This window comes from Stegostoma tigrinum, chromosome 14 (assembly GCF_030684315.1).
Source record: "Stegostoma tigrinum isolate sSteTig4 chromosome 14, sSteTig4.hap1, whole genome shotgun sequence".
Lineage (NCBI taxonomy): Eukaryota > Metazoa > Chordata > Chondrichthyes > Orectolobiformes > Stegostomatidae > Stegostoma > Stegostoma tigrinum.
In genome coordinates, this window is record NC_081367.1 from 28161964 (window position 1) to 28188554 (window position 26591).

Consider the following 26591-nt stretch of genomic DNA (forward strand, 5'->3'; position numbering starts at 1 on the left):
ATGGGGAAGTGTTCTGTTCACAAGACAGTGTTCAGAAAGATACAAGCTTTGTTTCACAATGCACTTTATTCAAACTGACTTCTAACAAATTCAATTTCAATTTGAAATAGTATGAACCAAAATCTACCACTAACCATATTAAAGCCTTTTAGTTATTGAGATCTTTATTGTTTGTGTGTTTCTCACTGACGAGGCTCAAGGGATAACTTGCAACATACAACGAAGCATAAAACTGCTGTTCATTGTTGTCAGTAGAAAGGAAAATTGAGCAACCACCCAATATACAACATAGCATACAACTTATATAGGTGAAATGTACATTAAACAAGCTCTGAAGGCCATTTTATATTTTTATGAAACAGTGAATCAGCAATTCATATGAGGGAGAACAATAGATGCCTGAGCTAGGAAGTGCAACTGTTCCTGATAGAAAATGTACACCAATAAATGCAATATCACACAGTGATAGCCCCAAGTACAGGGTGTTATTTATGGCCTGGATGTGAGCTTACAAGCTCTTAACTGTTACCGATTAAAGAGAAATGGGTTCCACTCTAAACATGTCCACTTGGTCCCTGGCAATATTGGAACACCTATATTAATTCCTGCTACCCTGTCCGTTGCTATGATTCATTCCTTTTACAGTTATTCAAGATGCCACAATTATTTCAAATGAAGCAAGAGACTGACCACTATGAAACCAAAGCTACCTACTGCAGCAATAAATGTTTACCTGGCAAGGGCATTCAAGTACAATATCTAATAAGTAACAACATTTTAAAAATTTTGTTATGGTATGTGAGCATTATTTGCAGAACAAGCAATAATTCTTCACCCTCAATGACTCTTAAGAATGTATTTGTGAGTACTGCACCCCCAAGACTCGAAGGTCCCATGCACCTCAATTGGCATGCTAATGCATTGACTTCTGCATGCATAAATTGCTGCTAAGTATGGTCCTCAGAGGTCTATGAAGCAGAAAAAGAAATCAGGATGAACATAGATGGCCAGTCATGTTATGGAACTACTGCAATCAAGTTGGGACACCTACTGTGTGGTTAGGAATGAAGTTCTAACATTTGGACTCAGTTACTTGATAATATGGTTCAATGTTAAAAATGGTATGTGTGGCTTGGAGGTGAACTTGCAATTCATGGTGTTTACCGTAAATAAGGGTTGCAGGTTTGGAAGGTGTTGTCAGAGGAGCCATGGTGTGTTGCCGCAGTGCAGGTTGGATGTAGTACTGACTGTTGACTCTATGTGTCAATAATGGAGGGAGTAGTTCGGGTGCCAATCAAATGGGAAGCTTTATCCTGAATTCTGACAAACATCTTGAGTGTTATTTGAGCCGCATTCATCTAGGAAAGTGGAGAGTATTCCATCACAATCCTAACTTGTGCTTTGCAGATGATGGACAAGATTCAGTCATGAGATGAACCTCTCACTGCAAAATTCCAAGCTTCTATGAAGGCTGAAAGACACAATATTTATCTGAATGTTCCAATTACATTTCTGGTTGATGGTAACCCAAGAATGCTGGTGATGGGTCTAGGGTTTAAAAATGGTAAAACCAGTTAATGTCAAAAAGAGATAACTAAATTATTTCTTGTTAGATATGATTGTGGCCTGGCACTGGCACTTTGCTGCAAATGTCATTGTACCACTTATTATTCCAGGCCTGAAAATTGTCCCAATCTTGCTGTATATGGATACCGACTACTTTAGTAACTAAAGACATACAGCTGATACTGAATACTGCACAATCATCAATGAACATCTCCACTTCTGATATTATGGTGGAGGGAAAGTCATTGATGACAGGGTTGGAGATGACTGAGTCTAGGAGGCTCTTTTGAGAAACTCTTGCAGTGATGCACGGGGAATGAGGAGATTGACTTTCAACAAAAACAACCATCTCCGTTCGTGCTAGGTATACCTCCAAGAAGTGGAAAGTTTCCCTATGATTCTCAATGACTTGAATTTAGAGAGGCCTCTTTGATACCACACTGGGTCAAATTCTGCCAAGCCATTCTCACCTTGCACCTGGAATTCATCTGTCCATGTTCAGACCAGTGCTATAGTGAACTCAGGAACTAAGTGGCCCTTGCAGAACCTGAACTGAATATCAGTCAGCAAGTTATTACTGAGTAAGTGTTGCTTAATAGCATTACTGACAATTTCTGGTAATCATGAACAGATAGATTGGGTAGTAATTGGCTGGATTGGATTGAACCCACTTTTTAGTGAGATGCTGTTTTACTCATCTCAAAAAAATTACCCTTAAAGGTGTATGTTCATAACAGTGAGAAAGCAGGGAGCTGGAGAGGGTTCAGAAGAGATTTACCAGGATTTTGCTGGTATGGAAAGTTCGAGTTATAGAGAAAAGCTGGAAAGGCTGGTACATTTTTCCACAAGGGCATACAAGGTTAAAAGGTGATCTGTTAGAAGTTTATAAAATAATGAGAGGTATAGATGGAGTTAATGATAGTTGCCTTTTTCCTAGAATGGGGGATTTCAAGACTTAGGGGCACATTTTTAAGGTGAGAGGAGAGAGATTTTAAAAAGACGTGAGTGGCAAATTCTTTTACACAGAGGGTGGTTTGCATGTGTAATGAATTTCCTGATGAAGTGGTGGATTTGGGCACAATTACAACTTGGATGGATACATGAATAGGGATATGTGTTGTGGGCCACAGCAGGCAGGTGGAACTAGTTTTGTTCGGAATTATGGTCAAATGGATTGGATGGACTGAAAGGTCTGTTTCTGTGCTGTATGACCCCATGACTCTTGTTTGTCTTTAACAAGGAATCAGGAAACTTGACTGAATTTGGGCTGGCTGAGACTCAGCAAGGATTGTAAAATAAATATCATAATTAATTACTTAATCTAATTCATTGCACAGAGATATCCACAAATGTGATCAATAATTTTGTCAAGTGAAGAGTTACCAACTGCCATGTGTCAAGATCAATTAACACAATAGCATTTTTTCCAAAATACTTTAATCTGCCTGATGTAAAAGAACTTCATGACACACTTCAGTATCAGTTATTCTAGAGTTTATTTACTCCTGGCTGTCTGATATTGCTCCGTTCAATAAGATTTTCCCACATGTACTTCCTACCATGTATTTCTTCATTGACAGGAAGTAATGATGTACCTCCAACTGAAGAGCAACATTTTCACGAAGAGGGTTGTGTATATATGGAACAAGTTGCTAGACAAAATACTGGAGATGGATACACTTGCATTTAAAAGACATTTAGACAGGTACATGGATAGGAAAGGTATAGAAAGCAAAAACAGGCAAGTGGGACTAACTCAGTTTATGAAACCTGGTCAGCATGGATGAGTTGGGCCGAAGGGCCTGTTTCCATGCTGTATACCTGAAGGATCCTATCTATGTTTAGGAAGATAGCATTTACTGGGTGCCTGTGCTAATTACATGTGTTTGAATACTCTGCATTGATAGCCATTTGAGTAGACTAGCTTTGTGGTACAAATGTGGTTTTGTCTGATTAACACGTTAATTATTCACACAAGCGCCGACTGTTTTCATGATGTTGACACTGCCATAGAGCGACCAGGTCTCTCTGTAACAGTAGTTTGTTGGACAGCATTGATGTTTTTAAAGCCCTCCATCCCATGGATCTTCAGAACGGTGAGTAGGGATTAGGTAAATTGTAGTCCAATGCACCTTAAGCTTGAATTATAAAATTTAGTTAGGAAGCCAAGGCAGAATCTCCAAAGTAGGGTCCACTGCAGAGATCATAGTCTGTATGTTGATGTGCAGTTTAGTAATCCACCAATGCCTATATGTGCATTTTGGACTTCATTGACATTTCCAAGCTGTTCAAATTAGAGCACACACTGTTGATGCTTAGACACCAGTCTGTGCTTCTGACAACGGCAGAGGAGTTTTAAGATTCTTTCTGCATCGCTTCTGCTGAAATAATATGAAAACATATTTTCCTCCTGCATTTGCTGTCATCTGAAGGCAGGCTTGGTTGGCTAGCAATCCCATGTGCTTTGAGTTGTCAGCGTGGTATTTCTGAACAGGCAAATCTTACTTCTTCCTCCTCTTTCACTGACATTTGTTTTTCCTCCCTCGCGTTTCAGACTCATCTGGTATTTGTTCCTCAAATTGCTAATTTCATTACATTCGATATTCTGACTGTGAGGGAAATAGTTGAAAATCCCTTTTGAAACATTTTGTGATATTTTTATTGTCATTCAATTTCTTTCAGAAAAAAAGAAGCAATTATACGAGCTAATTCTTAGAAGGAGCAATGGTAAATCTTGCATTCAACAGATATCACTTTTTAACACTCAGAGATAGTAAGAACTGCTGATGCTGGAGCCTGAGATAACACAGTTTGGACCTGGAGGAACACAGCAGGCCAGGCAGCATCAGAAGAGCAGGAAAGCTGATGTTTCAGGTCGGGACCCTTCTCAAGAACACCTTTTTGAGCCCTTAACTAGGCTATTGAAGCTCAAATTGTAATTTTTGGGAGATTTATTTCATACTTTGAGTTGGCAAAGTAGTGATATTATTTCAAGCCATATTGAGCACTAATTACTAGAATGGAAGCCTGTTTTTCTAAACTCATATCATTTATACATTTTGATACTTCAGGTATTTTGTGGGAAAATCTACTAATAAAGTGCCACTTTCACACAAGTCCTATACTTGAAAACCCAATTTAACAATACGTTTCTGTAACAATCTTTTTTAAGAAAGATTTATTTTCAAAATGTGACAAACTGCAAAATGGCATTGATGATATTTGGGAGAATTATTAAGGTATACCATGTGAGACAGCAGTTTTTCAATGCTGCTGTGAATTGTCTATTTCACATCAGGTCTCATTTTTGGAAAGAATCACATAAGGCAGGGTTTAGAAATAAAACATTTGCGTAATGACTGAGCACATTAGTACACCTTACCTTTCTCTTCGTCCGGTGAATGGGTAATAAAATAGAAGATCAAATGCCAACAAAAATATCAGATAATGTGATTTTTTAAAAAAAAGTGACTGGAGATGTAAAATAGCCAGTATTCTTTGTGAAGAGAGTAAATAAACCTTAGGCTCACAATACTTTATCAAAGATTTCTTAGTCAGTGTGATCATGTTGGTGACAGAAATTGCAGAATGCGATCAAGTGCTGTACAGATTGGTGAGGTAAAATTGAGAACAAATGAGACCCTGTCATGTTTTTGTAGGGGATAAATGAGTAAGAGGAATAGCATGCAAATGGGATGGAATTGGTTAGGGGTCTGCCAGTAACACTAGAGGAGAGTCTTTTGTTGTGGACAAAGACTAACGTGTTGTCAAAATGGAAGAAGGTATTGTTACAGCTGATACAACAGAGATGGAGAAATTAACAGAAAAGAACAATGAGTTTGTACACAAAACAAGGTAATCAGAAGAATATTCCAGGTTGTAATGTAAGTTTATGACAGTGTAATAAACTTCTGTGGAAAACCTGTCATTAGGGTTAGAGAAAGAAAAATCTAGGCAGAGAAGAAAAGAATCAGAGATGGATCAAGTCAAAAATTAAAACTGAAATTAGAAACGTAGCAAATGAGATTCTCAAGATCACAACAAGGAAACAAGGAAGGTCATTTTGATTAATTTCTAGGTCTTAAATTATTTCATAATAGCAAATGACAGAAAAGCCTACACTGAATTATATTTTTATTTGTCAGCAATTGCAGTAAGAGAATGGTTCTGTGACATTGTATAAAGAAGTTAGTGAGCATTTAGCACACAGAATACCTCAGCCATGCAAGTTTCTGCTTACAGTGTATTCCTAGAAATGTATCTGCTCTCAGGTCATTGTACTGTATCAGTCATGCTGCCATCTTTTACATTCACACCAAAATGAATTCAATTCAACAGATTTATATGAAAGAATAGTTTAACTGGTTAAAAAATGTTACAGCACTGCAAAGGTTAGGAAACATTTAACGTATGTCTCTAGATGGATAAAGCTACAAACACATCTTTTTTAGCATTAATGTAGGATACAAGTGCGAAGAAGCAAGTTTAAAGTTACACAAAATGTTAGTTGGGATGCAGTTGATATACTGTGTGCAGTTTTCAGCTCCTGAGTAGAGAAAGAATGTTAAAACCACTGAATGTGCACAATGTAGGTTTGAGAAGGTGCCTATTTTTATTTGTTCGTGTGGTGTGGGCATTTCTGGTAAGACACCATTTATTGTGTATCCCTAATTGACCTAGTGAAGCTGATGGTGAGCTGTCTTCCTGAATTCTGCAGTCCCTTTTGAGTAGGAACACCCGTAGTTCTGTTAAGAAGAGAGTTCCAGGATTTTAACCCAAGGACAGTGAATGAATGCCAATATAGTTCCAAGTCAGGAATTATAGGTAGCAGTGTTCTCATCCACCTATTGCTCTTGTCTTTCTAAATAGTAGAACTTGTGGGTTTCTCAAAGGCACCGATGTGAGTTACTACAGTAGATATCAATGCAGAAAGTATGCACGACTGCTACTCTGTCTGTGTGGTGGAGGAAATGAATGTTGACCGTCGTGGTTGTGGTCAATTAAACAGGTTGCTTTGTTCTGGATGGCATCAAGCTTCTTGAGTGTTTGAGTTGCAACCACCACGCAACTGGAGAGTGTTTCATCACATTTTTGTCAGTGTGTCTTTTAGATGGTGAACAGAAGGCTAGTTACTCACTCCTAGCATCTGACCTGCTCTGTGGCCTCAGTATGTGTATAGCTAGTCCAATTTTGTTCCGGTCAATAGTAAACGCCAGGTTTTGAATACGGGCATTCAATCATGTTAATGTCATTGACTATTGAGGGATAATGGTTAGATTCTCTCTCTTGTTGGACATGGCCATTTCCAGGCACACATATGGCGTGAATGTTACTTGCCACAAATCAGCACAAGGCTGAAAGTTACCTACGTCTTCCTGCATATGGACTCAAGGGACTTCAGTATGAGAGATATTCTGAAGATTGCCTTCAGACTCTGGAAGTATTTCCAGTGGAATTGTAAAAGCTGAGAGGAGTATAACAAAGGGTTGTCTTTAAACTTATAAAAGGTTTTGATTGAGTTAACAGGGGGAGTTTACCTTTTCTGGCTGGAAAATCAATCACAACGGACCATTACATTAAAATTGATTGCAGGCTTAGAAAAATATCGCTTTTAATGGAAAGTTGCTGGAACTTGATCTCAATGTCAAAACAAATGTTGAAATAAAGAAAATTGCAACTTTTAAAGGAAAAATTTAGATTACATTAGAAGCATAAAATGTCAACAGAATATGTGGCGTTGGGATTGATTTTGATTTGCTGTAACAAAGACCAAGTGACTTGATGGGGTAATGGCTCTTGTTCTATGATCTAACCTTCTGTGGCTTAATGCTAACTTCTGGATAACTGAGCAGATGTGATCCTAAAAGATGAACATAAAGTAAAACTATTTGAAGTTAATTTAGGAGAAATGATTTTCTAAAGACAGATCAAGTACATCCTAAATGGTGGTATCATTTTTCTATAATGGAAAGCTACTGAATAATTCATATGACGTACCACTTCAAATTCAACGCATTATAACTTCAAGGCATATTATTTGCTTAATCTAGCGCAGCATTTAACCTAGTGCAGCTGTCCCTGATAATGAGCCAAAATAGAAAATTTTAGCAATATGCCAGAAATCTAATGTCTGTTGGCATCACCTTCTTTAAATGGGGGAGAAATAGACAAATTGCCAAGCACTCCCTTACAATAACAGAGTGCAATGATCATTCACGGGGTAAACAATAAGTTCAATACACTTCTAGCCTGTAAGTTCAAACATATTATTTCAATCTGTATCTGAAATATTCCAAATACCTGTAAAGACATTAATCTTGTTGTCCTCTTTGTTATTGTTGATGGAATAATATAGTACCATCAATACCATTTACCAAGCTCACACAGTGTGAAGCTGGAACAACACAGCAGGCCAGGCAGCATCAGAGGAAAGGAAAGTTGATGTTTCGGGTCAGAACCCTTCTTCAGACTCCAGCATCTGCAGTTCTTGCTATCTCTATACTATCAAGCTGATGCTTTGAATTTTACTTATCAGTTTGAACGTACAGTAGAAGTTTTGGTTACTTAAGTTTGAATGCAAAATAACTCCAAAGAGGCTGGTATCTCATCATCAAGTCACCCTTTATTTATACATGCACAGTACTTGACACTGATCCAGCTTTCTCAGAACCAGCTTTGAGAGTGAACAAAACCTCTGATACTTCAATTTTATCTGTCAGACAGGGCTCCCTGTTTGGACCAGATTAACAGCTTCAGTCAGGGAACACACATTCTATGAAGTCCACCTGACTGACCACACCATAATCAGTGCATCCCTCCTCCTCTAAGTCCACACATGTGTTAATAAGTTTGCAGATGACACTAAAGTCGGTGGAGTGGTGGACAGTGTGGAAGAATGTTGCAGGTTGCAGGGAGACTTGGATAAACTGCAGAATTGGGCTGAAAGGTGGCAAATGGAGTTCAATGCAGATAAATGCGATGTGATTCACTTTGGAAAGAATAATGGGAAGGCAGAATACTGGGTCAATGGAAAGATTCTTCATAGTGTGGATATGCAGAGGGATCATGGTGTTCATGTACATAGATCCCATGAAAGTTGCCACCCAGGGTGATAGTGCTGTTAAGAAGGCATATGATGTGTTGGGTTTTATTGGCAGACGGATTGAGTTCCGGAGCCGTGATGTCATGCTGCAACTGTACAAAACACGAGTATAGCCTCACATGGAATATTGTGTACAGTTCTGGTTGTCCCATTATAGGAAGGATGTGGAAGCATTGGAAAAGGCGCAGAGGAGACTTACCAGGATGTTGCCTGGTCTGGAGCGAAGGTCTTATGAGGAAAGGCTGAGGGACTTAGGTCTGTTCTCATTGGAGAGAAGAAACCTAAGAGGGGATTTAATAGAGACATACAAGATGATCAGAGGATTTGATAGGGTGGACAGTACGAGTCTTTTTGTGAGGATGATGACTTCAGCTTGGACGAGGGGGCATAGCTACAAATTGACGGGTGAAAGATTTAAGACGGATGTCAGAGGCCGGTTCTTTACTCAGAGAGTGGTAAGGGCATGGAATGCCCTGCCTGCCAATGTAGTTAACTCAGCCACATTAGGGGCATTTAAACAGTGCTTGAATAGCACATGGATGATGATGGGATAGTGTAGGGGGATGGGCTTAGATTAGTTCCTGTTAGTGCTGAATTGTTCCATGTAGGCCTGTTCTTTCTCTTGTAGCCTGACCTGGGGAATTTTTACACTGGCTTTGGTTTCTCTGATTCAGCCCTGGATACGGTGGTGTGTACTGGACTGTAGCTCGCCTCTTACACCTGGGGTATCTTGGAAGAAATTCATCCTCTTCTTCAAGTGGTAAAGGCATCAAGGCTACAACATCAACCATGTCCATCTCAAACTCCAAAGTTGCTTCAATGCTAGATGGAGGGGAAGAACCCACGGATTCTGGCATCCTTTCTGGCTGTTCTGATGATCTGGTATGTTTTGCTCCTGTCCAGTTTGCGAGCTTGCAGCTTTCACGTGATCCACATGCTTGTTTAGGACTGCCTCAATGACCCGAACTTTGTACATCACTGGCCGTGACCTCGCATCGACTACGCCTTTGACCCATGCAAGGCAATTTGTACAATTTGGCACCAAACCTCATCCCCTGAAGTGAACTTTCTCTCTTACTTAGCGAAGTCTCGTGTCCAGCATTGGCATTCCTGATACCGTTTCTCCCACCTTGCAGGTCTAGGAAGATCAGATTTATCATGGTGTGGAGTCTTCTCCCGATCAGCAACTCTGCTGGAGCTATCCCTGTATTTGCACGAGTGGTGGTCTGATAATCAAATAGGAACCAGGACAGTTTGGTATCTATTGTAGCTGTCAGCTGTTTACTTAAGATTGCCTTCAAAGTTTGGACTGCTCTTTCCACCAGACCATTGGATGATAGATGGCATGGAGCTGTCCCTAGATGACAAATGCCATTTGACTTTTAGAAATACTAGCATGCTCTGCTGGTAAGCGATGGCTCAGTTTAGGTTCTTGGTGTGGTCGAGTTCTTGGGGTCCGAGCGAATTTTGATAAAGACTATATCTGCAATCACTGATAGAGACATGCCAGTATCAAACTCCATTAGAACCAGGTGACTATTGAACCAGACCTTTATTTTGATTGGTTCTGATTTGGATGTCACTAAGCAATTTAACTCAACCAGGCCAGTTGTAGCTGGGCTTTCCAGAGTGTGCATTCTCTGGCCTGTGAGTTCTCTGACTCAACTTAGGCCTTGTGGGATTTTTTTGCTGATTTGAACCTGCATACCTGCAGCAACTACACTGGCCTGCTGTCCTGGATGCTGAAGAAAATCATTTGGCCAAGGCTTGGCTTTGTTCTGGGTTTTGCTGTGGGCTGACCTAGAGTCCCTCTGGTCAGAAAATGTCCTGAGTGAGGCTATGCAATTGTCTTTAGACAGGTGGTCTCCTCCATGCTCAATTGGCCTGGCGAGGGTGTCCACTTCCACTGGTAAACCCTGTAACTTATATGCTTTACTTGCTGCATTTTGTAATGACAAAACCAGTTGTAGTGCCTGTTTGAAGTCCTATTGTGCTTCATCTCCCAAGTCCTTTTGCATGGTTACATTTTTAATCTCACTCTCATTGCCACTGCAATAACTCCACAGAGGTCTGTATCCTATTCACCAAGTTACCCTTTATTCACACATGCACAGTATTTGACGCTGGTCCGGCTCCCTCAGAGCCAGCTTTCAGGATGAACGGAATCTCTGACACTCCTGTTTATATCTGTCAGCCAGGGCTCTCCAATTGGACCAGGTTAACAGTCCAAATCAGGGAATTCATATTCTATGAGATCCACCTGGCTGACCTCATTACAATCATTACAGAATGTACACCTTACTCCCATAATAATCAATACAATACAGCACAACATTGATAATATAAACAGCACAACAGCTATAAAGGAACAATTGTGGTTATCAATGGACAATAAATACAATCTACATCATGAAAATGAATAAATCAAAGACATGGGCCTAAAAATATCCTTGTTTCCTATGGCTTCCTTCTTTTGAGTGACGAGAGGCCAAATGTTGGAGGCTAATACTATGATAGAGTTAAGCCAAATGGTGGGAAAGTAGCAAAATAACAATACCACTAGACATCTGTAATTACGCTCTGTGGACATTGATTCAAATCCCATCATGGTAGCTGATGGGATTTAAATTCAATTTGTAAATCTGGAATTGAAAGCTAGTCTCATTAATTACAATCAAAATGATAGGCAAATTGTGATTAATGTAAGTTGTAAATTGAGCATTAAATGTGACAAAAACAGCTCTCATAGATTTGCTGGGCAATGCACTGATCATCTGCGTTCAGGGCTCTGAGTATTCTCATGTAGATTTCCTTTCCTTCAAGGATTGTGCCTGATCACCTTCCAACCAACCCAAATTCAAGGTGCATGGTATCCAACAAAATGAAATACACATGCTGACCATTCTCAAGTATCCTCACTTTAATCAATGGATCCATGAATCTTATTGTAAAGTAATAGAAATAACTACAACACTGTATTTTCTAACCTCAGCTCCTGAATTCACCCTTTGTCTTCTGTACCTTATCTATACAACATTATTGAGATCTTTGAGCTTGAAAGACGCTGCACTTTTTAAATTAAAATTCGTTTCAAAAATTTTCAGTTTCCCTGGAAACCTGAAGTGTTCACTTTCATTTTGATAAACCTAAAGATTCAGTTTCATTTTTAGTTTGAGTCTGTCTCAAAAATAAATACAAGCTTTGAAAACACAGTCAATAGGTTTCAAGCCACAGATCTCATCACACAAAGGCCAGTGTTAATTCTCTGTCATTGGATTGTAGACTGCAAACCTCTTTAAGGAGGAAAAAAAGGCATATGAAATTTCATTGCGTATTCTTGGGCTGAATTGCACACAGAGTAGTGTCCTCCCTCACAGGCTGGATGAAGCAAATCCATCTCTGCTAGTTCTGAAAATCACATCTAGATTTAGATAGAGTGTGTGATTCATTGTCCAAGATTGGAGCAGTCAAAAAGCTGTTAGCCAATCAGAAGCCAAACAACTGTTTTCAGCAATCGGGAGCGTAAGGTGTTTGAGTGGGAGTGGTCCTCTCTTATAGGGGAGTGGGGAACCTCGTTCTGCACAGGATATCCAAATGAGAGAGATTCATGCATCTGAACTCTGCAATCAGGCTTTCGGGTTTAACTAGTGGATTTGCCATGTGGCATAGGTATCCCCTACTGCTGACAAAATGAACTGGCCATTTAACTGCCTCAGTTGGCTGAAGGACAGTTGGGGTGCCAGACAGTTACCCTGCCACAGGCAAAATACAAATGATAGTGACAGGTGACAATCATAGTGCCCCAGTAATCCCAGACAATCTTATGCAACTTCCACCTTCCACCCCCACCTCCAGCCCCACCAGTCCACTGCTGGGTGTAGGGAAAGGTCTCACATAGCCCATTATTTTTGAATGTTGTTTCTTAGTTAGCAACAATGTTATTTCGTTAGGGTGATAACCGTTGTAGGAAATGAGTAAAGCGAAATCATGTAAGACTTTCATCCATTCCATTCAAAATAGATTGTCAGTGAATGAACACTTACAGGGGGAGAAAGGTTGTCATAGATCCCCTGGAATGCTAGGTAAGCTATAGATATTGTTCATTATGAAAAAAATGAGCTCTAACAAAGCTTAAAATTTAGTTATTATGTTGAATTTTTACAAAGTATTACTGCTTCCTTTACACAGGCAGAAATTGGTGGAGAGACTCAGTAGGTCTGGCAACAACTGTGGAGAGAAAGCAGAGTTCAACAATTCTGTTCTGATCTGTTCTGATGAATGGTCACTGAGCCTGAAACATTGACTCTGCTCTCTTTCCACATATGTTACCAGACCTGCTCAGTTTTTCCACCAATATTCTGTTTTATCTTTCAGATTTCCAGCATCTGCAGTTCTTGGTTTTATTTTACTGCTTCCTCTTACCTTAGCTAGCCAGGTAAAAAGTGATAGAATGATACAGCATGGTAAGAGTCCATTTAGCTCAGTGTGCCTTCATTAGTTTTTTTTTGGAAGAATGAATCAGTGAATCCCTGTTCCCACAGCCCTGCACATTTGTACTCTTTTACTCATGATTTATTGCATTGTCTTTTGGGAGTTACTATTGAATATGCCTTCACCTCAATTTGAGGGTACTGAATCTTGTCTGCCATTGAGTAACCATGTAAGTTATCAATGCCAACATCATATCCTAATACTGAGCATGTACCATATCTTTTTGTGGCCTCTTTCCTTTGATACAACTCACTGGCTTCTTCTTTTGCTTTATGTCGATAAACCATCTAGAGCCAATTCAGAAAGCACAGGGTCCCCAGGCCCTTCTACTATAACCTGACATATACTTTGTTTCAGTTAATCAATTTCTTTCTCTCAGGTAATTGCTGACTTACCTCTTGAAATTGTTGCAGCTGCTTAAATACAATTGCCTAGCCAGATTTCCTGGCCCCAGCCTGAAATCCTAACAGAAAAAGTAATATGTGTTCAGAGCTTCTATTCAGTTTTGACTCAGGAAATTATAAATGCGAAAATAATCACAGCAGTGCTTGGAAATCTCTAGTTCTTTGAAGAAAATTTAGCCCAGTTTGTAGTTGACTATTGTTGTGTTCACTTCAAAAGCAATTATTTGTCTAAATTGTTTAGAAGCCCTTTGCTTTGAAATAATCTACATAAATGCAAGTACTGATACTCTTATGGGATTTAGCCTGCACAATGGAAAGGGAAATAAAGGGTTAAAATGATAGCTGTAGATAGGGAAAGATGGGAGCAAGCTGTAATGGAGCATGGGCACCAGCATGGGTTGATTGGATATTTCTGGTGATCGTGTACTGTCTATCCAAGATTACGGTTGAATGTAAGATCACCTAGAAGAGTACCTAACATTCTTCCAATGACTAAATTATCTTCATTCTCATAACACTTTAGAATTCCTCAATATTACTGCACAATTCATACTTACACATTTAAAAAATATATGGAAAGAGGATAGTTGACTGGGAACATGAATCACAGTTTTAAAAATAACTGCATATGGATTGTATAATCTGCTGTAAATACTTTTCTATTCACAGCATTTCACTTCTGTTTATATTCACTATAACTCTCTGCGCCTTCATCTATTTCTGTCCTTTCCAATCAGAATCAATCTCTTTAATTCTTTATCTTTTTGCTGCCAGCACTGTCAAGCAAAAGAATAACCTTGACCCTGTTATCAATCTATTCATTCTAGCTTTAATCTGTATCTTGAAAATTTTGTCTGAGGTCCAACTGCACTAGATAAATAAGATTTTTAATAAAGAGAAATTATGATTTGCTATTTTCCAGAAACTGATTTTCTAGCTATCAGAGATGAGATCTGATCAAGCAATTAGTAATTATTTACAATGTTACCAGTGGTAGCTAATAAAATTTACATGTTAGATACATGATATAAGAAAATTGCTGTGTTGCTTAAAAAGAACTGAATGAAAAAAAATTTTAATGCTTCAAAATATGAATGTATTTCTCTTTTATTTAAATAAATTAAAACTAGAATGAAACTATAATAACCAGCACGTATTTTAAACATTTCATATTGTTGGCAGCAATTCCAAGGTAATAGTATTGTTACTGCAGTATTAGCCTTCTAATCTGGCAGCATTCCACAAGAAAACTGACTTAGCTCAAGGTCTGTAACAAAATGGGCACAAAAGGCAACGTGAAATCTGTATTAATTCTAGTTACATGGCCTCTTCATGAGAATTACTAGAAAAAAAATTTAAATAATAAATATCTTTATTTATAATCTGTTAAGGATTCTATACCGTTATTTATGGGGTGGCATTCTTTCATAGTACTTTGGATTCTTAAGCTCTTTTCTCATAATTTGGCCTTCCTATATTTGAGGACATTCATGGCCAAGCGTGGAATTATACACTTCAGTTTGCAAAATGGAACAGTATTATTTAAATGGCATTATATTGGGAAATGTGGTTATATTTGGGATCTGGGTGTTCTTGTAAACTAGTCAGTGATAGTGCAGTAAGCAATTAGGAAGACAAATCGTATATTGGTCTTTATTGCAAAAGGATTTGAGTTCAGAAATAGGGATGTCTGACTATAGTTATCCAGGGCCTTGGTGAGATCACATCTGGAGTATTGTGTACAGTTTTGGTCTCCCTACTTAAGAAAAGTATATATTTTCACAGAGGACATGTAATGGAGGTTCACGAGGCTGATATTAGGGATGGAATGACAGTCCTGTGAGGAGAGATTGATTTGACTGGCCTTGTATTCACTACCATTTACAAGGATGAGAAGGGGGTCTGAACATATAAAATTACAAAGATCTAGACGACCAAATGCAGGGAGCGTGTTTTCCCTGGGTGGAGAGTTTAGAACTAGGGGACACAGACTCAGGAGATGGAGTAGACCATTTAGAACTGAGACAAAGAAAATATCTTCACTCAAAGGATAGAGATCAATGAAATTTCCTGCCACAGAAGGCTGTAGAGGACAAGTCACTGAAACACAGGTACTGTACAAATTGTGATAAACATTGAACTGTAGATTTTCTTACATATTGTTCAGCGACTATTGGTAGGACTTTGCAGTTCCCTACTAGTGGGTTTATTTTGGGAAGTGGGGTGGTAGGGGGTCGTGGGAGGGGTATTGTGGTGGAAAACAGACTGTAAAATTCCCACTGCCCTCCTGTTCACCACTAACTTGTCTGATATTTTATGTGAGTTGGATGACACCTTGGCAGCCTGATTTTCCTTGACACATTATGGTTCTTAAGTGACTTCCCTGCTCAACTTCAATTTTGGGCAGAGGGAATTCATGGGCAGGAAGGTCCCCACTTTCCACATTGGGCAGGACCTCCCTATCAAGTTTGCGCACCACCCCTCCCTTTGGGTGTTCTACCAAGATTCCCTGCTTCATCTCTGGGCCAAACCTGGGCCTCTCCTCACCATTCTGCCAGGGGATTCTCCACCACTCCCACTCCCCACACACTTACCTGCTCCTGTCCAACACCATTACTGGTGCCACTCGGGCTACAGAACTGTTGACCAATCAGAGTGGCCAGCAGTCCCCTGAGATACGGCATCTGCCCAAATGAAGAGTAGAAATGCCAACTCCAGCCAGTTGACAGTCCCCAGAGCATTAAATGTAGTTGAAGGATCTGCATTCCCTACTGACTGCCATCCAAAAAAAAGTCCTGATCAGAGTGATTGACTTTCACACTACACAGGAAAGAGTGCTGAGAAGAATTTTCTCCTTACTTATCTAATCCCAGTTGAACTACATAGATGCTGTCAATTTCTGAAGTTCCCTCTTTGTTATTTTTGCATAAATGACATACTTACTTAAGTTGAAGTATGTGTGTGTGTGTGTGTGTGTGTGTGTGTGTGTGTGTGTGTGTGTGTGTGTTTACATATATAAATATCGATATGGAAAAGTTGTTGTCCAAGAAGCAGATCAGGAAACTTGTGTGGAAAGAGGAACCATCAGCATCTAGAGTCTGATCTAACTCTGTTGGACTGAAAGGGGCTGGAAAATGAAGGCTTTTATGTTATTGACAGAGGTGGAATAAGAGTGAAGGAACAGTTGGTGAGGACTTCCAGGGCCATAGGAAAAGGTTGCTGACGGTGGTGATAGAGTGATTGAGATGTTAAATGGGTGCTAATGTAGGTCTGAAGTGGAGAAAATGGCCATACTGCTCAGAGCAAAGTCAACAAGACCCAGCCTTGTTGGAAAATGTAAGAAAACTGGAGAAGGCAAACCAGGGCAGGACTTACACAGTTAATGATAGGTCCTGGGCAGTGTTACCAAGTACAGAGATCTAGGGGTGCAAGTGCAAACTTCCTTGAGAGTGGAGTCACAGCTAGTCACAGGGTGGTGAAGAAAGCATTTGACATGCTTGCCTTCATTGGTCAGTGCATTGAGTGTAGGAGTTGATACGTCATGTTGCGGCTGTGCAGGACATTAGTGTGGCCACTTTTAAAATATTGCATGCAATTCTCGTCACCCTGCTATAGGAAGGATTTTGTTAAACTAGAAAGAGTGCAGTAAAAACTTATTAGGACATTACTGAGACTGGAGGGCTATAGCAAGAGCCTGAATAGGCTGGGACTTTTTCATTGGAGCTTCAGAGGCTGAAGGGTGACCTTACAGTGGTTTACAAAACATGAAGGGCATGGATAGGGTGAACAGTCAAGGTGTTTTTCCTCCTGTGGGGGAGTCCAAAACTAGAGGGCATAGATTTAAGGTGAGAGGGGAAAATATTCAAAAAGGGTCTGAGGGGTATCTTTTGCACACAGATGATGGTGCGTGTACGGAATGAGCTGCCACAGAATGTGGTTGAGGTGGGTGCAAATAACAACATTTAAAAGGCAGCTGGATGTGTGTAAGGATAGGAAGGGTTTAGAGGGATATGGGCCAAATGCTGGCAAATGGGATTAAATCAGATTGGGATGTCTGGTCAGCACAGATGATTTGGACCAAAAGGTCTTTTTCCATGCTGCTTCCATGTACTCTATGACTCTAAGCCATGACAGATGTATATTGAACAGTGTAATATTGCTATATTTGTCAATTAGATACAAACTAAACTCACCACACTAAAGAGAGTCTTGCTCATTAACATCTAAGTACCATTTTAACAATTGGTGAAAATTGCTGCCAAGAAGCCTTTCTGGCCCTGAAAATTGATTGTTACAAGTTTGGAATTTCATTTGTTTAGGTTTTATGTATTGAAATAAATTTTATAATGTTAGACTCAATTTTGTCACTTCCTTTCTGTTGTTTTTCTCTCTCTATTAATCTTATTTATCTATCTCTTTATATATCTTTCTGCATCTTATTTGACATTGAATTCATCAATTCCAATTTACAGGCACTGTTCAGTCCTCAAAATTTTAATTTCACAATCTTTCAGTTTGATTTATTAAGGAGATACATTGCCCTGTTTACTCAGATCACATTTGCCTCACTGCACCATTGTTGCATTACACTTTGATCAATTTGCTATGGAAACAGTTTAAAAGCATGCAAGACTAGATCTAATTGATATCAAGAAATGCTAAATACCCCTACTGAGGTGTAGACTTGCTCGCTGAGCTGCTGTGCTTGGTTTGAGATGTTTCGTCACTCTGCTAGGTAACATTGTCACTGCGTCTCTGGTAAAGCATTGGTTTTCTGCCCCAATTGTTGCTTATTTATATGCCTCAGTTTGCCATCAACAGATCATTTTACAGATGATGGTCCCAACACTGAGCAGAAAAGGTAAGGGGAATACATTCACCACAGAAGAGAAGAAAGCCCTGGAAAAAACTCAAGAAAGAAAGAAACATTGTAATCTTACCAGCGAACAAAGGACATCTAACAGTAATCTTTAATAGAGCTCAATACATCGAGAAAGCTAACTCACTACGAGCAGATACCGACACCTACCAGCAGATAGTGATAGATCCAATGCCACAGTTACGGAACTGGATCAAAACAACCCTGAAGAAATTACATAACTCAGGAGATAACAGCAAAACAGACTACCAAAAAATGACACCAGAGAGATCCAACAAACCCCATGTCTATAAACTCCCCAAGGTACACAAGCTAGGGAAAACCAAAAGAACTGCGGATGCTGTAAATCAGGAACAAAAACAAATTTGCTGGGAAAGCTCAGCAGGTCTGACAGCATCTGTGAAGGAAGAAAACAGAGTTAACGTTTCAGGTTCAGTTCTGGGGAAGTGTCACCAGGCCTGAAACGTTAACTCTGTTTTTTCCTTCACAGATGCTGTCAGACCTGCTGAGCTTTTCCAGCAATTTTGTTTTTGTAAACAAGCTAGGGAATCCCTCTCAGACCCATTGTCTCACTACCGGGCACACCAACATATAGACTAGACAAATAACTACAATGGAAACTGAAATATTTGGTTGACCACACTGCCCACTCCATCCACTCCTCCCAAGAATTCCTCAACAACATCAAAGTGCAGGAATAGTAGAGGACGAGATAATGATCTCCTTCAACATAATAGCACTGTTTATGTCCCTAAACATCGACCTAGCCAAAGAGACAATTGCCACATTGCTGGATGAATCAGGAAGGCAGGTACCCCATGACGGCAACAGTGTAAACAAGGACAGTGCCCCAAAACTGCTGGATCTGTGCCTCACAACCAACTTCATCTTCAAAGACCATATATTTAAATGAATCAATGGAATACCAGCGGGGCCGGCCAATATCGGAGCTGATTGTGGAAGGAGTAATGCAAAGGTTAGAATGAACAGCACTCTCCACTATATAACACAGTCAAGTGTGTGTAAGGAGGTGTGGTTCAGCACCCAAACTCCCACACAAGGTAGCAGCCATCTTTGTGATGGAGCTTTTATCATGGCGAAACACAAATTTTGTTGATAAATGATTGCTGCACAGAACTTAAACACTGTCAAAAGAACCAAGAAGTCAAAACCTTCAATCCTGCACTGGTCAGGGTAGGAAACAGACTTGACAAAAATGAACTAGAAACAGAAAATACAGGAGAAACTCAGAAGGTTTGGCAGCATCTTTGGAGAGAGAAGCAGAATTAATGTGTCTCTTCTAGAGAAGTTATAGCGGACTCAAAACATTAGCTGTAGAGAAAAAAAAACTGTTATTAAACTGTCACTAAGCCAAGTTTGTCCAAGCCAACTTTATCATAAATCAAAAATACAAAATGACTCCAGGCAGAATCTGAATCTTCAATTTGCACCGACAACTCTCAAGTTCGCTGCGCTCACTAGGTCCAGGTCTAGTTACACCTCCAATTTTTGCCACAAAAATTGTAATTGCTTCTGCCATATGAAAGCAGCAAAATGCATACTGTACTACTCAGAGCCCCACTACTGAAAGCTTAACAAATAATATAAGTTGAGTGCTATGCCTTCACAGTTGGAATTAGAAAAGGAATTGAAAAGCAGTAATTGAAATGGAGAGAATTGAGGAGTAAGAAATAGAAGGACTTATTTATTGGAGAACAAAAACAAAATAGAAGGAAATATATCAGGAAAAATCAGAAACAAGAGACAGTGTCAGAAGGGATGGTCACTTTTGCATCTGCCCATAGTATTATTTAATTGCTCAGATATTTGTTTAACATTTGTGTATGTTTTCACTGCAAGCTGTTAGTTAAATACAAACTATGTACCACTCTTGCACCACAACATTTTTATGCTCCCAGCAGGACAGAAACCGGAATGTCCCATAAAATACTTACAGCTTCTTTCCATTGTTATATATCTGCACACCAGTTATATTTCCAACAACATCTTCCTTTGTCTTAGATGCTAACGGTGAATAGTAATTAATGACCATGTAAATATTGAAGCAAAGTAGCTTTGGGCATGTCAACCAAGATGAGAAACATTAAAAAGAAAATGAAGAATGGTGATGATTTAGTCGGTTTGTATAGGCTTTTTAGGAACTGTCAGTAATTGGAATTATAACCAGTGACAGAAATATTTAATTTTTATTCAATGCTAGCCAAAACCTGTAAATAATGCTAATATCCATAACTCATGCTCAATGTACTTGAATTCCAACGTATGCTCCACATGGATGAAACCCATGATTAGGATCTGTAAATTGGAAATTATATTACTCAGAAAAATTGTTTAATATATATATTATTCAATTAAGGATATGATTGATTCAGAAACAAAACAAATCAGACCATAAAGTTACTTGTTGTGAAACTTTTGGACTGGGCTTTATTGATATAATGTTAGTTAAACTATCAGCATTTATTTTTGTTACTCTGAAACAAACAACAAGTTCTGGCATTCACACGTGCGTATTTAAACATCACAATTAAAGAAAAACAAGTAATTCTCTGTACCTCACAAGGCACACTGTTGAAGTCCCCAGATGGGGCCAAATAGAACTTACTGCATTGATGATATTTACACTTTTTTTTACTGTCAGTTTCATCATAAATTTAAAAAACAAAACCTTGGGAAGGACCCTTGTGATGCTGTGTAAGTGTCCCCATGTCTGGACCAAAACACCCAGTTTCATTGGCCCACCTGCTCCAGAATTTTGTCATAACATGGATGAGCAGATTGATTCAAAAATTCTACAAACCTGGAATCTTTATGCCTTGTAGACTGAGGGTAATTTGGCTTTAAACATTGTACTAGGTTATCGCTACTTCTTTGACCTTGTTACAGTTTGTTTCAGTATGATAAATTCCATAATTGTTTAAAATAATGCATTTAAAACATTTATTTATAATATTTCAACTTCTATCTTCACCACATGTATACCCTCAAATCTATTTTTGGACTCTGTAAACCAGTTCAAGAGAGGTGTATTCAGTTCTTTTTAAATCCCATGGGTGTTGTCTGTTGGCCTAGATGCCCACATCCCTTGAATGAATGAAACAAAACTTTAATCCTGTTGGCTGATTAACTGTCTTAGTTACTTCAATGTTACTTGACACTGGTGATTCCTTATGGTTGGTATCAGAATGAGATTATTGCCAGTTTAGATGAACTTCATGCCACTGAAATCACTAAATCTTTCTGAGAGCCTTGTGCTGAAATCTATAGTGAGCTGCAAATACTTTGCTGTGGACTACAAAATACAGGTAATTATTTTAATGGATGGAATGGAGAGCATTTTGTGCCAACACATGGTAGGTTCTTCTTCAGGAGCTGGTGCACTTACAGTCTCCAAAAGATTGACAGTTGGCAAAGAGCTAGCTTTCTGATGTTGAGAGACACATTGGTTCTGAAACTGAAAAGAATACAAAGATATTCCAATAATGAGAGTATATGATTGTGCATTATAATGATTCAACTAACCAATAACTGTACAATTCTACTGCTCTAAAGTCCAAATACCCAAAATTAGAATTACCAGAGAAATAATACTTTTTAAATTGTTGGAACTGGGAGTTGACAACTCTTCAGGTCATGATGGGTTTCATTCTAGGATCTTTAAAGAAATATTTAGTCAGATTGTTGATGCATTGGTTATATTTTTCCAAAATTCACTTGATTCGGGTATGGTTCATTAGATTGGAAAATAATGAACACACCTCCTTTATTCAAAAAGGGAGGGAGATAGGAAGTCAGAAACTAGAGGCCAATTAACTTAACATCTGACAGAGGAAAACTCTTAGAAGCTATTATCAGAGATATTAAGGCACTTAAATAATTTCAATGTAATCATGCAGAGCCAACAAGGTTTTGTCAAAGGGAAATCATGTTTGACTAATTTATTGGTGTCTTTGAATAAATAACTTGTGCCACTTTTCTTTGCAGATAAAGGGGAACCAGTGGATGTATTGTACATAGATTTCAATGAGGCATTTGATAAGGTGCTTCATCAAAGGTTAATATGGCTTACAAATGGTCAAGATGTTAGGGGTAACACATTGGCCCAGATAGAAGATCGTTTGTAACTGGAAGCAGATAATAGGAACAAATGAGAGACAGTAGGAACTGCTGAAGCTGGAGAATCTGAGATAACAAGGTGTACAGCTGGATGAACATAGCAGGCCAAGCAGCATCACAGGAGCAGGAAAGCTGACGTTTTCGGTCTAAACCCTTCTTCAGAAATGCCTTCTTCATAAATTGATCTTTTTCAGGCTGACAGACGCCATGAGTGGTGGTTCACAGGGATTTACATTTTATTTAACTGTTGTAGATAAAGGGACAAAAGGTATGGCAGCTAAACGTTTTGATGACACAAAGATATGGGAAAATACATTGTGAAAAGGACATAAGGGGTGTTCAAAAGATGTCATAGAATCCCTACAGTCTGGAAGCAGGCTATTTGGCCCATTGAGTCCACACTAACCCTCCAAAGAGCATCCCACTCAGACCCCCTGACCCCCACTCTATCCCTGTAACCATGCATTTCCCATGGCCTATCCACCTAGCATGCACATACCTGAAAACTATCGGCAATTTAGCATGGCCAATTCACCTAACCTGCATATGTTTGGACTGAAAACCAGAGCACCCAAAGAAAACTCGCTCACACAATAGGAGAATGTGCAAACTCCACGTACTTGCTCGAGGCTCAAATTGAACCCAGGCCCCTGGGCACTGTAAGGCAGCAGTGCTAGCCAATGAGTCACCATTCCTACATTGATAGGTAAATAGTGGGACAAATCTGCAAATCTGCCAATGAAGTATAATGTGCAGAATTTGGAAAATGTTCATTTTGTCAAAAAGAATAAAAAAGCCCATTATGTAAATGGTGAAAGGTATAGAGCTCTGAGATGCAGAGTGATCTGGGTGTCCTCGTGCATGAATGGCAGAATTTGGTATAAAGGTACAGCAAGTAATTAGGAAAGCTAGTGCAATGTTATATTTTATTACAAGGATAATTGATGTGCAAAAGTAAGGAGGTTATGCTTCAGTTATAAAGGGAATTGGTGAGACTGCATCTGGAATATTATGTACAGTAATGGGCACCACATCTATGGAAGGATATTTACGCATTGGAAGCAGTTCAGAGAAGATTTGCTTGGCTATTACCTAGAATGAGTGGCTTGCCTTATGAAGAATAGCCAGACAGGCTAGGCCTGTATTCTCTGAAGATTAGAAGAGTCAGAGGCATCCAAACTGAAACATATAGGATCCTGAGGGTCTTGACTGGGTAGATGTGGAAAGCATGTTTCCTCTTGAGGAACAATCTAGAATTAGGGATCATACTTTAAAAACAAATGATTGCCCAATCAATACAAGATAAAGAATAAAAAGGTTCTCTCAGAGATTTGTGAGCCTTTGCAATTCCCTGCAGTGGATGCGGAATCTTTAAATCTTAAAGTTTTAAGGCAGAAGTAGACTGATTCTTGATTACCAAGATGGTGATAGGTTTTTGGGAGTGTGCAGGATTTTGGAGTTGTAGTTAAGGTCAGACTAGTCACGATGTTGTTGAATGGCAAATGAGGCTCAAAGGGCTAAGTGGCCTGCACTTGTTCCTTGTCCATATGTTCCTAAGCAGAAACATTCTTTGTGTACAATGAAGCTCATGATAGTCCAGAATTATTATTGAACATAATTTGTATTCTTAAAATAGAACTCCACAAGTTGAATTGGAGGTTGGTCATGCAGGAGATAACCATGAATAGGCAGTTCATTTATCATGTTCATCATTTTCTTGCCAGTCAAATTACTACTGCATTCTGGGTAATTAAGTACACTGCACATGCTCAGACCACATGAGCCATATTCAGTTCATTAATGGTGGGAGGCTAATACTTGTAAACGAATGAAGATGCTAAGAAACAGTAAGGTAGTTCAATTGTGACAAACAAACTTATGTTATGAAATTTATATTCCCTTATTTGATTAGTCTTATTGCGGCAGTAAATATTCAGTTTCTGGGGAGAAAATAATACAGAAAGAAAATAAATTAAATATGATGTTCTGGGAATTTCATGATCAGATTACAAGCTCAATGATTAGAATCTAGAATTTATATTGGTAAAAGAAAATTAGAAATATAAGGATTGAAATTTGTTTTAAGAACTTGATAAAACAAAGGCCACAACGAAAAAAAAATGCACAACTGGGAAATACTGAGATTGCTATAGTGAACACAGAACATATTCCTTCCCCTAAAATAAAATCAGGACACGATTATTCTGTATATTTAACTTACATATAGGATCATGGCTGACACATCTGCAGATATAATCTTTTTTCAGGTTGTCTCATCCAATTGGCAGCAATATCCGAGTATGATTTTAGTTGTTTCAATAATGCAACAGGAACGGTCCTTATTGGCTTGAAGTGATAGGCTCTCCAGGTTTTTCAGGTGATTGTCAAGAATCAGCCACATTGTTTTGGGTCTGGAGTCACCTGCTGGCTGAATAAGGACAGTATATTTGTTTCTCTAAAGGGCGGTGGTAAACAAGATAAAATTGGCATGTTGTTTTGTCATTCGACTAGCTCTGGATATTTTCACCGCCTACCATAATGACTTGTGAACCCACTACGCCAGTGACATTGTCACTGTGCAGGTATTTCCGAAGGTCTATATCACACTAAACACAAATGACCAAAATCTTAGCAGATTCCAAAGAAGGGCTGTCTTTTTATTAACTTTCTAGAGTCTATTTGTGGCAACGAACAGGAGACGACGCTGTTGCTCTGTGCATTGGAGCAATGCAGCAAAACCGAAACCGAGGAGACTGAGGTTTCTGTAAGGGAGTGCTGTTACACTGCATGTCAAACAAGCATTTACTGCAAGGAGTGCGCTACTCACGGCAGTCGTAATTTTAACAGACAGAAAAAAAATGCGTCCTACATTTGGACCATTGAAATACGCTATTTTCCGGGGAGAAAAAAAAATTATCAAATGCCAGATTGTCAATCTTCATTTGTATTGCGTTTTTAAGCACATCTGAACATTCGGGGCCGTGATCTTTTTCTCCACGAGGAGCTGTCACTGGTGCTGAAAAACACAATTCTCGGATCAATTCCGAAACTCCAGCATTTAATTGGACTGCGCAATTCGCTACTTCAACTTCCTGTGTTTGTGCTGTGGGGTGGGGAAGTGAGTTTTTTTTGCCACTCACAGCAATTTAAACAAAACAGATCTAATGTGTGACTTCTCCTAAAGGCTAATCTTCTATACCGAAAGCGCACTTTGACAGCAAATATTTATTTTGCCGGAACCAGGCGACTAGACCAGACTAACAAAATCCAGAAGTATCGTTTTCGAGTAGAATCGAAACCCTGCATTGAATTGAGTGACAGTGCAGGACCGATACCGGTACATTTCGATTCAAACAGTCATGCTAAAACTTGGAAAATAAAGTTTGAAGTGTGTAAGATTTATTTGCAGCATATTTACTGGCAACCAAATGGTAATTGCATTTCTATTTTAAGTTTATATGGAGAACTTCTGAAATTTTGCACTTACCTTTAAATCGCGGGTGAGAAGCAGTGCCTTTTTGATTCGGAAACTGATTGAAATTTTTGAGCTGCAAGTTTATACAATTACACATTTTCGAGTGGTGAGATGTCATATTATTGTATCATATCAACTAATTGCATGAAAATATTTCTTAAGTGAGTAATAAAGATTAAAAGGTTAAACAATTCTTCAGTCTCAACCTTTCAAATAAATCTGAACAAACTACGTGGTGCAGAATACGTTTGTGTCCTGGAATAAGACGAAGCTTTACATTAGTACTAAACGTGATGAAGTGCTTTATTGAAGTAATGAAGAATTCCAGCCTGGAGGATGATAAAAGATCAGATATTCAGTGACCAACATCTTGTAAATTCAAACCTACCTCGATGTAGCTGTGGACAAATTGACCATTTCAGCAAGAACAACAAACCCAGCGTGGAAAGCAAAGGAAGATTTTTTTTTCTAATCATGCACACAATGGAGAAAGAGAATGAATATATGTCTCAGTGGAATGAATAAACAAATCTTAAG

The 26591-nt window shown here is 38.9% G+C and overlaps 1 long non-coding RNA gene across 1 annotated transcript; it reads right to left on the minus strand.

Annotated features, from left to right (window-relative positions):
• Positions 1–21043: 21043 nt before the first annotated feature.
• On the minus strand, positions 21044–26252 carry LOC132210533 (uncharacterized). Its single transcript, XR_009446655.1, has 3 exons — positions 26067–26252; positions 24801–25007; positions 21044–21917 (listed from the first exon to the last, which is right to left on the minus strand). It is a non-coding gene; the product is annotated as an uncharacterized LOC132210533 (long non-coding RNA).
• Positions 26253–26591: the final 339 nt, after the last annotated feature.